A 6,263-nucleotide genomic window follows, 5' to 3' on the forward strand; every position below is an offset into this window, starting at 1 on the left:
CAGGGCTCACTCAGTATATCTGAGCGCGTCTCGCAAGCGCACTGGTTAACCGAGCGATTCTGCGAGATTGGCAGCCGCACCCCAGCAATCAGGAGCCACGCTGTGCCTCTGGCCCCGCCCCTAGCCCAAATCCTCTTTCCTTCCCCTTAGCCACTGCCTGCTGGCCAACGCCACTTACCCTATGCAACCTTACAGGGCCGGGCCTTCAACGTCAGCACTATGGCTCTCTCTTCTGTCGCTTTCTCTCCTTCACTGCGCAGTCTGCGAACAGCACTTTCTACACTTCTCGCCCGCAAGCTAGCTCATGTTGAGGGCAGCAGATTCCACTGGCGATTCCAGTGGCTCTGGGAGCCATCTGTTGGTTTTGCATCTCCTAGAATCTATTGGCTTTTTTTTTTTTCTTTCTAAATCCTTTTCCGGGTAACCAGAGGGGAAGCTCAATTCCCTTAACCCTGAGACCACTAAAGGGGCAATACAAAAAGAGGAAATAAATACATTTTTAAAAATACAAGAGCTTCGCAATCCAGTAGATCATTTTGTATTCTGGATTCATTTTGCTTTGTATTCATATGCTAATCTCTTCCTTTCCACGAAGGGATTATAGGATTCCACAATGGGGTATCTGTGTAATTTTCTAAAAGAGCACAAAGGGTTTAAATCATTGTTTCTTTGTAGTTGGAGGCAAGGGAGAGTGGGAGGAATGAAAATCTAAAATCTACACTGAAGTAGGTTTTTTTGTTTTGTTTTGTTTTGTTTTAACGCTGCAGGTGAGGTCAACTGTGGAACTAAGAAGGGTTTTAGAATGTGAAGAGTTTCAAGAGAGAAAGAGGGTGAAAGAGCACTTTAAAAGTTAAGTTAAAAAATTTTTTTTGCATATATGGAAAATATTGGAATTTAAAGAGATACTCGGTTGCATTTTCTAATATTGATTTAACTTATCCTGCATTATCACATCACAGCCTGATTTTTAAATGTTTAGTCAGGTCAGTGGTTACTCAGGAAGGAAGAAAACGGTTGTGATGGGGGCACAGGGGTGCACTCTGATAATATTTTATTTCTTGACCTAGTTGGTGATTACACATATATTTGCTGTATAATTATTTCTTAAACTGAATATGTATGTATGTATAATACATTTTTCTCAATGTATGTTATACACTGGATTTTTTAAAATTTACCATAAAATATATAAGATTTACTATTTTACTCCTTTTTAAGTATGCAGTCCGGTGTCAGTAAGCACACTCACACTGTTACGCAACCATCACCACTGTCCATCTCCAGAACTTTTCATCATCAGAAAATGAAACTCTGTACCCATTAAACAATAACTCCCTGTTCCTTCCTCCCCCCCATGCCCTGGTAACCGTTATTTTATTTTCTATCTCTATGATACCTCATATAAGTGGAATCATACAATATTTGTCCTTTTGTGTCTGGCTTATTTCACTTAGCGTAATGTCTTCAAGGTTCATCCATGCTGTGGTATGTATCAATATCAGAATTTCCTTCCTTTTTAAGGCTGAATAATATTCCATTGTATGCATATGCCACATTTTGTTTTTCCATTCATTCAGCAATGGACATGTGGATTGCTTCCTCAGTGTATATTTTACAATTTTTAAAAGTGGCTTGAATTCCTACAGCAGGACAATGTTAAAGGAACAAGAAGCTTAAAAGAAAAAGTTTGTGCTTTGAAATCAATGAATATCAGCACAAAAGCATAATTAAAAGGTAAAAGTCTTTTTCCAAGAGCAAATGTCACTGAATTCAGACAACCATGTCCGGACTTGACTTGTTCTTTATAGTGAGGATTTGCGTTGCCTTGCGGAATTTTAAAGAAAGACCCCTTTGGGTGGTGGAGGAGTAAATTTACCCCATTTTGAGAGCTAAAACCCTAATAATAACACGTTGTGACAGATAAGTCCTTGCTGTTGAATAGTATTGCACCACTTTCCCATCTATTAAAGAAATAAAAGTGTTTATGGAATTTAGGATTATATTGATAGGGCTTTATATTCTTTTGCTGACTTGGGACGTTTGGTTGAAAATCAAGAATCCCTGAGTCATAACTTCTCTTTCTACATTTTCCACATTATAGTTGCAGGCAAACCAAAAGCACTCACTCCGAGTTTCTGACTTTTCAAACCTTGGCCTGCCTTAGTTTCTTCACACACAGTCATATGAAGTTTAGGAAACTAAGCCTTGCTCTCAGATGCTCTAGTTACTATGAATGTCGCTGTAGTAGTATGTAGTAGTATGGAGAAAGACTTGTGATATAATGTAGGAAAAAAATGCAGACTATCAAATTATATGTACAGTAAGATCATAATCTTATAAAAACATGAATCTTTATTTACTTATTTATTTATTTTGGCCGCGCCGCGCGGCTTGTGGGAATAACTATGGAACGATAACAGTAGAATGTGTATCTTTTCTTCCTCCTGATTTTTCTCAAATAGTTTTATGTAAAACATATTTTGAGATTTGCCATGTATTTGAAAATAATAATGCCATAATACCAACCCCCCTTGAAAAGAGAATAATTGGGGGACTTCCCTGGTGGTCCAGTGGCTAAGACTGTGCTCTCAGTGCAGGGGCTCTGGGGTCGATCCCTGGTCAGGGAACTAGATTCCACATGCTACAACTAAGAGTTTGCATGCCGCAACTAAAGATCCCACGTGCTGCAACTAAGACACAGCGCAGCCAAATAAATAATTAAATTTAAAAAAAAGAGAATAATTGGGTCTACTTATTTCAAGCATTTTTATATTTTAAATGAAGCCTGCATTAAGGAAAAAAACACAACAAGAAAATATAGCATAAGTCTGGAGAAATTATGGGTGCTATTTTTTTTCTTTTCTCTATTCTCCAAATGTTCTGTTATGTAGTTACTATTTTTCATAATAACATTATTTATTTTTTTATTTTTTGCGGTACGCGGGCCTCTCACTGTTGTAGACTCTCCCGTTGCGGAGCACAGGCTCCGGACGCGCAGGCTCAGCGGCCATGGCTCACGGGCCCAGCCGCTCCGCGGCATGTGGGTTCTTCCCGGACCAGGGCACGAACCCGTGTCCCCTGCATTGGCAGGCGGACTCTCAACCACTGCACCACCAGGGAAGCCCCATAATAACATTATTTTTAAAAATTAAAATAATAAAAAATTGAATCTGCACAATCCTTAAAACTCATTTTACACCATATTTTACCTACAGTCAATGTACAAAGTTGTAATGGAGAGACAGGAGGTTCCCATATAAGGTAGGCTAATGTTTTAACTATCACTGTAATCATAATACCTAATCTTTATGGAGCATTTATGATGTGTCAGGAACTGTACCAACTATTTTATCTTTGTTTTCATTTGCAATTCTTTGAGATAGAGATTAAGCCCATTCTACAGATGAGAAATTTGAGACCTGAAGAAGTTAAGAGACTTGCTTATAATTTAAAAGCCACCAAGTTTATGGTGGGGCCTGAAGTAGATTCCAGGTCAGCTGGATAGAAAGAATTTCTAACACTGTCAAAGTGTGATATACATTTCTAAAATTTTAGTAAACCTCTAAAAAACATTCAAGCTGTATCATAACCACCATGAAGGTGGTATCTGGTTACCAACAGAGGCATAAGTACTATGCAGCTAATGAAGGTTCAGGGCCACTCAATGCACAGGCCCCTCCAAGCCCTGGAGGGGCCCTAGAAATGGTCTCTTGAAAGAGATATTTTTTCACTGTTTTGTAAAAAATTTTTTTAAGTAACATATTTTTGTAATTTTTTCCTTAATGAGGGCCTCCCTGCAAAACCTGGATTCACCCCTGTTAATAGTCATTTTTAACAGTCATTTGGGAATCTGACTCAGAAGTGTTGTAACTTCAATATGTCCTTTAAAAGGTTCTGGTCATTTTATAACACAGAAAAATGTTATGCTATAACTCAAGGGCAAAGAGCAAAATAAACTATATGTATACATTATGATTGCATATAAAATATGAATTAAAGGATTGTGAGGGAACTTGAAAATGAAAGCAATAAAATCTTTTTATTCATTTGTTCATTCGCAAATATTTATTAGGTACTTTTTATGTACCAGATCTTATGCTTTTTGTTATTTGGGGTTTTTAAAAAATCTGTTTCTCTTATTGATAGAGTTTTAGAACTTGGGTGAATACATTTGCAACACTGTCTTAATTATCAGATGAAAGTCACTTTTCACACACCTGTACTCTTACACTTTGTCTACTTTGACAGCTTAAGAGATACAGAGATAGTTAATTCTCTGGACCTCAGTTTTCTCCTCTCTAAAATATGGAGAATGGGCAAAGTAGCCTCCAAATTTCTTTCTATTCTAACATTCCTTAATCACTATCACTGCTCTTTCTTTCCATATTACTCCTTTATTTCATTATAATAGACTCTACAGCAGCAGAAGTGTAACTGATAAAAATCTAGCTTTTCAACTGTAACAGTTGACTATAACTTTAGAAATTATAATCAGAAACAGAATTATGTAGTTTTATATAAATGGAAATTGGCTCCCTGATGATAGTTCCAGTTTCAAACGAGGCAAATCATTGGTAACATCCACTGTTTTATTTTGGCAGGGAAAGAATTTTATTCATGTATATTTCCTTTAGATCTTAATATTTTTGTCTTGAGACACTATCTTCAAAAAACTTTCAAAGGAATTGAATGGAGGTATGGGTAAATTAGGTTAGTCTTTTAACAACAAATATGATGTCTTTTCTAAATATGAAAGTTTTTTAAATGACATTTTTCCTTTATGAAAAGCATTATGGGAACAAGTTTGAGGGAGAAACTATAGCAGAGTGGTATGAGTATAAATTTTGTAGTCAGACAGAACTGGGATGGAATCTCTATTCTGAAACTGCTTAGCTTTGTGACCCTGTGTGAGCAAATTATTTAACCTCTCTAAGCCTTAGTTTACTTATCTGAAAAATAGAAGTAATATTAGTGCCTAACTCACAAGGTATAGTGAAAGTCAAATTAGATAATGTAAATAAAGTTGTTGGGTATAGTGTTTATAACATTAGTAAGTGGTACTAGGTATTAAATATTAGTGATACTAAATTATTAAATATTAATACATAAAATTTCAGATATAATATTTCATTAAGGAAACTGAGTTTCAGAAAAATCAATTAGCAAGTTAATTTTTAAAAAAATAAGCAAATAGCCCTTTTGGCCCTCTGAGCAGCACCATGGCAGTGGGCAAGAACAAGTGCTTATGAAAAGTGGCAAAAAGTTTGCCAAGAAGAAAGTGGTTAATCCATTCTCTATGAAAGATTGGTATGATGTGAAAGTACCAGCTATGTTCAGTATATGAAACATTGGAAAAACACTAGTCAGGAAAACTCAAGGAATCAAAATTGCATATGATGGCCTCAAGGGTCATGTTTTTAAAGTGAGCCTTGCTCATCTGCAGAATAATGAAGGTGCATTTAGAAAATCCAAGCTAATTACTGAGGATGTTCAGGGCAAAAACTGCCTGACCAACTCCCATGGCATGGATTGTACCTGTGATAAACTGTGCTCCAGAATGGTCAAAAAATGGCAGGCCATGATCGAATCTCATGCTGATGTCAAGACTACCAATGGTTATTTGCTTCATCTAATTCTGTGTTGATTTTACTAAAAAACACAATAGTCAGAAATCCAGAAGATGTTGGGAATCATGACCCGAGAGGTGCAGACAAATAACTTAAAAAAAGTGGTCAATAAATTGATTCCAGACAGCACTGGGAAAGACATAGAAAAGGCTTTGCCAGTCTTTTTATCCTCTCTCTGATGTCTTTGTTAGACAAGTAAAAATCCTAAGAAGCAAAAATTTGAATTGGGTAAACTAATGGAGTTTCATGGTGAAGGTAGTAGTTTTGGAAAAGCTGCTGGGGATGAGTTGAATGCTAGAGTTGAATGAGCTTATGGATATGAGCCACCAATCCAAGAATCTGTTTATAATTCAGACATTTAATGGTGACAATAAAAAGTCTTATTTGTGATGTTTAAAAAAAATAGAATAGGCAACTGCTGTCAACTAAAATCAATAGTGCATTCAGTAGCAGTCCTCTCTGAGTAGCAGGTTCAAAGTTGACTTTCACTTTCTTCTTTTTTGCTTCTCTATTTTTTCATTGTACATTTAACATTTATACTTTTTGTTTAAAAAAAGTATTTTAAAAAAATGAATGAATTTAACATCTAACTCTCCTGTGAACATTAATCCAAAAGAAAAAAAGACCAACAGAATC

At 36.2% G+C, this 6,263-nt stretch overlaps 1 pseudogene; it reads left to right on the top strand.

Moving 5' to 3' along the window:
• Nucleotides 1–5,219: 5,219 nt before the first annotated feature.
• LOC115855714 (small ribosomal subunit protein eS1-like) lies at nt 5,220–5,989 on the top strand (annotated as a pseudogene).
• The last annotated feature ends 274 nt before the right edge of the window (nt 5,990–6,263 follow it).

The sequence above is a fragment of the Globicephala melas genome, chromosome 20, assembly GCF_963455315.2.
Source record: "Globicephala melas chromosome 20, mGloMel1.2, whole genome shotgun sequence".
Lineage (NCBI taxonomy): Eukaryota > Metazoa > Chordata > Mammalia > Artiodactyla > Delphinidae > Globicephala > Globicephala melas.